We start from the raw sequence: 9,704 nt of genomic DNA, 5'->3' as shown, positions 1-9,704 counted from the left end.
CAAATTAAATACTGTAGCATCTGGACATGTCAATGAATATCATGAAGATGATAGAAATTAATAATCTCTTAGCAGGAGGTGGAAGAGTTGAGATGTTGTTCCCATAACAAGGCATAATGAAGTTTAACAAGGCTTGAGAGGATCAGGCCTTTATTTGTAAATTTTTAACATTGTCAGAGTTATCAGGAAAGTAAGCACAACATTTAGTTAAGTTTCCTAATGTCATCTGAGTTTTGTATTGCATGATCTCTTTGTTTAGTAGAGATCACTTTATTTTTGTTACTTAGGGTAGAGAATCATACTAGCAAACATTAATTAAGTCTACCTGTGTTGGAGGTTAGGAAGATCTGTAGGCTTTAAACTGACTAAAAACTCATAACTCTGGCTGTTTCTCAGTTATCAGGAAGAATATTTTTTGGTCACTTCCAGTTTTACTTATTTTGGGGGTCTAACACAAGTGTACATCTTAAATTACATTAAAATAATTATTGTTTTGTTTTTAAAATGTCCAGGAATAACTGTGGTTTTGTTTTAAATGTATTGCTAGGTTTTTAAAACCAAGCTGGTCAAATTGACCTTGTTCCTATCTGCTGTTAAGAGTCAGCTGAATTCCCAAAGGGGTCACTCATGGGGAACTTGAGAGCAGCTTCTTAGCTCCTTCAGTGCCATTTTCTAGGTAGGGTCTTCTTGATGAGGTGGTTTCCTTTGAAAGCATTAGGGATGTCTCCCTTTACCAAGGACCCTCCTCTGCAGCAGGTGCACTGATTGGCTTTTTACCCTCTGGTGGTCTTATAAATCTCCCTAATCAGGAGGTGCTGTGGCCCAGAGTTGCAAAGCTCCTTGAAGAAGTTCTCTTGTTCCCTGAGTTCAGGCTGACTCTGAGGGAAAGAGCCCAATGCAGGTTTTCTTGGCCCTGTTATTTTAATAACAATCTTTAAGTCTTTTTTTTTTATTTTATTGTAAACAAATGGGATACATGTTGCCTCTCTGTTTGTACATGGCGCAAAGGCATACCATTTGTGTAATCATAAATCCACATACAGTAATGTTGTTTGATTCATTCTGTTATTTTTTCCCCTTCCCCCCACCCCTCACACCCCTCTTTACCCTCTATACAGTACTTCTTCCTCCATACTTGCCCCCCTCCCTAACCCTAACTCTAACCCTAACACTAACCCTTCCCTCCCACCCATTATGTGTCATCCTCCACTTATTAGCGATATCATTCATCCCTTGTCTTTTTGAGATTGGCTTATCTCACTTAGCATGATATTCTCCAATTTCATCCATTTGCCTGCAAATGCCATAATTTTGTCATTCTTTATAGCTGAGTAATATTCCATTGTGTATATATACCACAGTTTCTTTATCCACTCGTCAATTGAAGGGCATCTAGGTTGGTTCCGTAGTCTGGCTATTGTGAATTGAGCAGCTATGAACATTGATGTGGCTGTATGTCTGTAGTATGCTGATTTTAAGTCCTTTGGGTATAGGCCAAGGAGTGGGATAGCTGGGTCAAATGGAGGGTCCATTCCAAGTTTTCTAAGGAATCTCCACACTGCTTTCCAGAGTGGCTGCACTAATTTGCAGCCCCACCAGCAATGTATGAGTGTACCTTTCTCCCCACATCCTCGCCAACACCTGTTGCTTGTATTTTTGATAATCGCCATTCTAATTGGGGTGAGATGGAATCTTAGGGTGGTTTTGATTTGCATTTCTCTTATTACTAGAGGTGTTGAACATTTTTTCATATGTTTATTGATTGCTTGTACATCTTCTTCTGTGAAGTGTCTGTTCATTTCCTTAGCCCATTTGTCAATTGGATTATTTGTATTCTTGGTGTAGAGTTTTTTGAGTTCTTTATAGATTCTGGAGATTAGTGCTCTATCTGAAGTATGATTGGCAAAGATATTCTCCCACTCTGTAGGCTCTCTCTTCACATTACTGATAGTTTCCTTTGCTGAGAGAAAGCTTTTTAGTTTGAATCTATCCCAGTTATTGATTCTTGCTTTTATTTCTTGTGCTATGGGAGTCCTGTTGAGGAAGTCTGGTCCTAGGCCGACATGTTGAAGATCGGGACCTACTTTTTCTTCTATAATCTGCAGAGTCTCTGGTCTGATTCCAAGGTCCTTAATCCATTTTGAGTTGAGTTTTGTGCAGGGTGAGAGATATGGGTTTAGTTTCATTCTGTTGCATATGGATTTCCAATTCTCCCAGCACCATTTGTTGAAGAGGCTATCTTTTCTCCATTGCATATTTTTGGCGCCTTTGTCTAGTATTAGAAAGTTGTATTTATTTGGGTTTGTGTCCGTGTCCTCTATTCTGTACCATTGATCTACCTGTCTATTTTGGTACCAATACCATGCCGTCTTTGTTACTATTGCTTTGTAATAAAGTTGAAGTTCGGGTATTGCGATACCCCCTGCTTCATTCAATCTTTAAGTCTTGATCTTAAACCTCCAGCAAGTCAGTCTCACTAGTTATACAGTAAGATTACTGGACTTTAAATTTAATATTTATGAGTTCCCAGTCATTTACCCATTTTTATTTAATTGGGGTCTATACTTTCTGCCCTATAGGTGATGGCTTATTATGTCAAATTAATTCAGATTGTTCTTGAAGCAGTACCTCTTCAAGAACAGTTAACAGTTACAGAGTTTAGAGGAAAATAAAAAATGGAATTAACAACAGTAAAAACATATTTAATTGTGTAATAGCTATCTCAACTTTTGGCTGAGCTATATATTGTATCCCCTGTTTGAGAGCACAATAATTTTAAAACAAAAAGCAATCTTTTGACTATAATTTAAAATGAGCTGAAGCCTGGCTTATTTTGGAGCTACTGTACCATGTAGTAAGGTGGGAGGCAGAGCATTAGGTAAGATGGGCTCTTCATAAATCTTAGTTCTGAGGCTGATCTTTGTCTTTTTAAAAATATCATTTTATAAAGTTTACATATATTGTTTCCTAAGTCTATGTGAATGTTAGTTAACACAATATGATATTACATCTAAAACATGAACCAAAGAAATCTGAGATAGATTTTATCTTTCCTTTTGTGTGGTAAATTGGCAAAATGTTTTCCTGTTTCATGATATTAACCTTTAAACAGATCCAGCTCTCATTATCTTTTAGAAATACATTTACATTTTTCTCCCAGTGTAGAAGGTAACATAAGGTTCAGGTCCAATGACAGAACATTAAATGATATAAATAAATCCCCAATAATATTTCTTATTCTGGTAAGTTTAAAATTACCATTACAACTTTAGGTTGGAGAACAGCAGCTCGATAAGATTTTCTTTTAAACATTTTAAATATTTGTATACCTGGAAGATATGAACACATCTATTATATGTATAAGAGTAATAGAATTATAATTACATTGATGTTTTTATATTAACCATGTTCAACTTTTAAAGAGAATTTAGTCTTTGTAATGTAGTAAAGTACTCTAAAATAGCAATTGCTGTTTAATCAGAATTGTACAAACCCCCAATTTTTAAGACTAGTGGTTCTAGTGAATAAAAGTCAACAGTCACAATGTTAAGGGTAAACTAATACTCTAAGAATTATTGGTCATTTTGGCATATAGACAACTTTGTTTTATATTAGTACATGCATATTTGACCTTAGGGAAAAATTCTTGAATAATTTTGACTGTTTTGTTACTTATATATACACACAAACCTTTCAAAATTTACCCTTAATTTACACTTTTTAAATCTCTTAATTAGACCCTCTTGCTGTTTACTTAGCTGTCTTACAGCTTTATTTTATCACACAAAGATTTTTTTTTACCTAGAAACATTTTTTACTAAATATATTTTTATACCTAGAATGTTTTAATTTTTAATCTGTTGATTCCCTTTTTTATAGTCTGAAGCAACCCTTGTAAATTTCTGAATTCAGATAAATTACTCTATTTTAACAAGATGAAATACTTTATGTTATTTATAGAACTTTATTTGAAACTTTTGGTCACTTTACATAGAATTATACCTGTTGAGACTTAGTAACATTGTTTTCAGTGATGATTTGAAGTAATTTTGAATCCTCTTGTTTTTTTACCAATTTATGAAAACACCAAAAATGCTTTAAGTATGTTACTTATGGAATTTAAGGAGTTAAGAGTACTTGATGTTATATTTAACAATTAGTATTTTAATTTTTGAAACCAATCAGATGTCTCTTACAAACACATCCATGATCAATCATTATATGTTAAATCTAATTTAGTTATTTTTAAAAAACCAAGATATCAGAAAAGTGTATTGGGCCATATCAGTCATTTTTTTCCTGTTGAAGAAAAATCTAGAAACAATGGATATTACACATTTTATAAAATTAACATTTTATTTTTTTACCACCTAGAAACAAAACTGTGTTAGTAACTTGAAAGTCATATTTTTTTTTACCCAATTTAAAACCTTTTAAATCATAAGAATCAAAGTATTTGGATCCATTTTTTAAAAAATTTTAATTTAGGAGCTCACATGTCAATTTTGGTACCAAATATATGTAGACATGGCAATGCACCAGTGTATATATACATAAAATAAGTAGATGGACAGAGGCCATATAACTTATTTTTTAAAACTCATTAGATTGAGAGCTACTTGTAAATTGGGCTCTGAATGAAACAGTGTTAGGAAAGCCTTATAGTTGGATAATATAGATCTGATCAAAAGTTAACCTAGGTGCATAAGATCAAAATTATGAACTCAAAACAATTGAATTTTAAAAGCCTTTTTTGCCTCCATCCTGATGTGATCCCCCAGGGGTGCAGAAACAGGTGACTCTCAGAGAATTTAGTTCAGTCCTTGGTCAGGGCTCCACACATCATGCAGCCTTGGGCTGAGGAACTTCTGTCAGAGGCCTTCCCCTAAGAGAAATGCTGTGGCCTCTCCCCTCCACAGGAGTTTCCAGGTCAGTGGTGAGTGGTGGTTACCCACCAGGCAGTGAGGATCTCACTGGGTCCTCCAAACATTATGGGATGCAACTTAAGAACAGACCAATCACCACTGAGAAGTTCAAATTTGAGAGTCTTTATTAAGCTGGCTGGCTGACTGTTCTCCCAGTAGCCATTTTTATGGGCATTGTGTGAGACAGCCAGCTGGCTGGCTTAATAAAGATTCTCAAATTTGGACTTCTCAGTGGTGATCTCTCTGTTCTTAAGTTGTGCCCTCTAACATTTCATAGGTCTCTGTATTTCTTGTACCACTCTGAGAATTTTCCCTATGTCATTCCACATTCTTAGTGCACTTTCTTCCTCTTCCTATTTCCTTGGACATCAATTTTTTCTTCTTCTCCACCCCATGTCTCCTCTGTGTCCTATTTTCCATGGGGTACTTTTCTTTCTTCTTTCATTTCCATCCTCGTTTTGCTTGTCTGATTTCTCTGTCCTTTTGTACTATGCTGAAGTGGCACAAAGTCAACCAAAATTAAAGCTACATTTTCATAAGTTAACAAAAAGTAACTCAAAGTAAATATAACATAATTTAGCAAACTCAAACTTGTACTATAAATTAAATTAAAAAGGCAATGATTCAAAATGTGAAACCTTATTAGAGAAATACAAAATCCTGGTATTGTCTTCTCCTTGTTCTTTGCTCCCTCCAAAAGAGCTTCGTGTGCACCTCCCCAAGTCCTCCACATTCCACTCTCTCCTTTCCTGGGTCTTAGAGTACTATCGTGTGTGTGTGTGTGTTTGTGTGTGTGTGTGTGTGTGTGTGTGTGTGTGTGTGTGAGAGAGAGAGAGAGAGAGAGAGAGAGAGAGAGAGAGAGAGAGAGAGAGAGAGAGAGAGAGACCACTCTCATGCAGGCAAAAAATATATCCCAAAGGCATACCACCAATGACCAACTGCCTCCAGCAACACCTTCTCTGCCTTCAGATACCACTTAGTTAATCATTTCAGAGGATCAACCCACTGATTCACCACTTAGTTAATCAGGGAGTTAATCCAGTGATTTAGTTAATGTGTCCTAACCCAATCATTACCCCTCTATGGCTTTCATGTCTCACACATGAGCTTTAGGTGGACACCTCACATCTAAACAATAACAGTGACCTTCTTGCTGTGTTCTCATACCTCAAGAGGGATAAATCTTCAGTGTCTCTGGTTTAAGAGCAGCAATTTCATCATGTCAGCCCCAACATATGATCTTGGTTAACATATGCTACCTTCTGTGCACCCATCTCAAATACCACTGTATGAATATATAGTGACAAGTACATGCAGGCCTTAAAAGGCAGAATAATTAATTATATTTATTCATTTATTAAAGTTTTAGATTTTGTGAAAACCAAGGTCAAGGTTTTGGCCCATTGATTCCTGAGTGTTCTTTTCCACTGTTGTTAAGGCAGCCACAATTTTATATGGGTACATTATTTTTATGATTGCACTATGTATAGAATTTTCTGAAGATAGATTTAAAAAATTCCAATAGACCTAATAATTGTAACTCTTTGGGCACAGTGTAATGTTTCAATACATATATCAGAATGGTAGGTATATCTATCACATAACCCACTGATCATTTCTTTGTGTTGGAAACATTGAAAATACTCCCCAATAGCTAACATGAATTACTCAACTAAAGGATGTCAGATGTAATTACTCTACTGGGCTATTGAATACTAGAAGTATATATATACATACATATATGTGTGTGTGTGTGTGTGTGTGTGTGTGTGTGTGTGTGTGTACACATAATTTCTTTTTTATAGTGGGGATTGAACCAGGAGCACCTAACTACTGAGTCACATTCTATTCTTATTTTCAAATTCTTTTTTATTGAGACAAGTTCTCACTAAATTGCTGAGGATGCTTTGAACTCATGACCCTCCTGCTGAGCCCCCCAAGTCACTAGGTAGAAGCTGTCTTTTACAACTGCAGAGCTGTACCTGTTACCCTTTATCTCTCCACCTGTCCTCCACTTCTTGCCTCACATAATCACACATTAACTCTTACAGTTTAAAGGTCCACATATGAGAGCATGCACTATTCTTCTTTTTGTATCTACATTTTCCATTAATGCCCTCCAATTTCTCTGTTGCCAAAAATGACAAATTTTGCAAACTCATAATGGCTTAATAATATACAAATGAGGGTACATAGTCTCCTTTTCTTTATCTAGACATCTGACCATAAACACTACAGCATTCCCTGCTCTCCTCTATGTTCTCTCCTTTCTGTGTCCATGGATGAAGGAAAGAGTCTCCACAGACACTGCCAATTCTCTTTGGACATGCCAGTTAGGAGCTAGAAGTTGTTATGCTAATGTTAATGGTGGAAAAGTTTTCTGATGATCTCAGCTTCCCCAGCTGCACTGTCATTGCCATGACAGGTGAAATGATCATTGCAGCTCTGCAGGGAGGTGAAGTCACAGAATCACAAAGCCATATCTTGTGGTATGGAAGTCTCCACCCACACAGCACTGCCTGTCATGTCCACTGGACTGTGTTCACCAGTCAGCAGGATGGAGGAAGGTCAGGATGCTACATATGATTCTGATAGAATGTGTGAGGGAAGGAGGCGTGTGAGAGTTTAGGTAAGTGGTTGTGTCAGATAAAGGGGCTCTTAGAGTTTGGACATGCTTCAGTGGCAAGGTCAATCAGGAGGAGTGAACACTCCTGAGAACTGGGCTGAGCTATTGTAGGGAGTTGAGAGTAGCAGGCCCCTCAGCAATGCCTGATGCCCCCAATGGATATTAGTGTCCTCATCAAAGATAAAGCCTTTTGTTTTTAATCCTCATGACACTGAAACCTGAGTGAAACATGCTTAAGGAATGCAATTCTGAAGTCAGTCTGCTGTTCAACTTGCTTTACCTCAGTCATAGATACAATTTTGAGAGTAACTAGAAGTGTACTTACACAACCTTCATGCTTATTATATGCACTAGGATGAGCCTGCAGGAACTGTCCGGTCCTGTGCAGTTCCTGTGCACTGAATTTTGCTGGCTGTAATAGAAATGTTTTCTCAACTCTGCTGTAGGAGGTGCTGAATGGACAGTAACTGCAACTGAACTGGGTACCTGAGGGAATGTTGGTGATGGTGAGTTTATTTTCATTCCGGAGGTTCAGGAGACAGCATTGAAGGAACAGGTGACATACAATAACTAGTGTCAGATGGCAGTTGTTAGACTTTGTGATTCTTGATATGAATTTTCTTGCTTTGTGAAATTCTAATATCACATTATCACCTCCTCAAGAAGATAAGTACATAAACTTGTAGAGGTGTCAATTAAATGATTGACACTTTGTGCAATGTAATAATAGATCAAAACATCCCAGTTTACCAAATAAATGCGATCTGTCTTTAGAAATTAAATATATACCCCAAGTCTAGTCTTTTTACATGCAAAATATATGTGAGCTCATGCCTTACAAATTTCCCATAATTGTCTTGCATCTGTATTTCTCCATATCTCACTATAAGAGCAGTTGTTCATTGAAAATATACAATAATTAATGTCTATAAAAAGAAAACCTGAGAAGCTGAATTTCTACCCTACTAAGTCATGTACTAGTGTTTCATGTGTTGCAATTAAGTGTGTGCTGTTAGAAGCTTAATATACCCTTTGGTAGGGAATCTTCTTTTTTTATGTAATAAAAAAGTAGTCTCTCTAGTCAAATCTGATGTGGGTATAATCTCATCTTGATTCAAGCCACCCTAATCCTGGTGCAGATTCCTCTAAATTAATACTACAGTCAGTTCATCTGACTTTTATCTTGATCCCTTAAAATCTGTTCATAACTGATATTGGCTGGTGGAATTATTACTTCTTCATGAGTGCAAACTAGTTAAAAATGATAAATTTACTTATGTCTGATGCAAAATATAATGACATGTTTTAAAGCAGCAATTAAATATATACCTGGAAAAGTGGAAGGGCTCAGCTAACTCCCCTTGAGAGTAGGACAATATGGGTCATAATGCACTATTTGAAATCAGGACATTAAAGAACAAGAACCTGAATTAATTACTGAGAAAATGGAAATGATAAAAAGTAAGATAATCTCTCTCAACTCAGATTTTCATAATTTTGAGAAAAGTAGTGGTGGCCTCACAGAATGTAAAAATTCTAAAGAATAAATAGGTTACATATGTCTGCTCCTGGAATAGCTTTAATGCATTTCTACATAATTTAAATGACAAATATTCTATTGTAGGAATCCTGTTAATAACAGAAACTTCTTTAAGTAAATATTCCTACTGGGAAATAAGAGTGAGCATTAGCACTGGATGTTAGTTCACATTTTTGCTGTTGCCCACTCCTCTTGTCCTCATGCAGGATCCTCTGCCTCTGAAGAGAAGTATCAGTCTGCAGGAATAATCATTATGTGGCAGAATGTCCTCTGGGAATTGGACAAAGGGTACGATCTTCTTAACCCAGACTGTGGCTGGTATTCTGGGGAATTTCTGTCTCCTTTCCTTCTACATCTGTCTTTACTTTTCTGGGTGTAGGTTGAGATGCACAGAATTGATTATTAAGCACCTGATTGTAGCCAACTCCCTATTCCTTCTCTTCAGGGCAGTCCCACAGACCATGGCAGCTCTTGGGTTTAGACATTTCATCAGTGATCTTGGATGCAAACTTCTTTTCTATGTTCACAGGGTGGCCAGGGATATGTCCTCAGCAGCATGTGCCACTTGAGTGTCTTCCAGGCCATCACCATCAGCCCCAGGAACTCCAGGTGG

Source organism: Sciurus vulgaris, assembly GCF_902686455.1.
Source record: "Sciurus vulgaris genome assembly, chromosome: 17".
Lineage (NCBI taxonomy): Eukaryota > Metazoa > Chordata > Mammalia > Rodentia > Sciuridae > Sciurus > Sciurus vulgaris.
The sequence above is the reverse complement of the archived record's forward strand: the minus strand, read 5'-3'. Positions refer to the sequence as shown.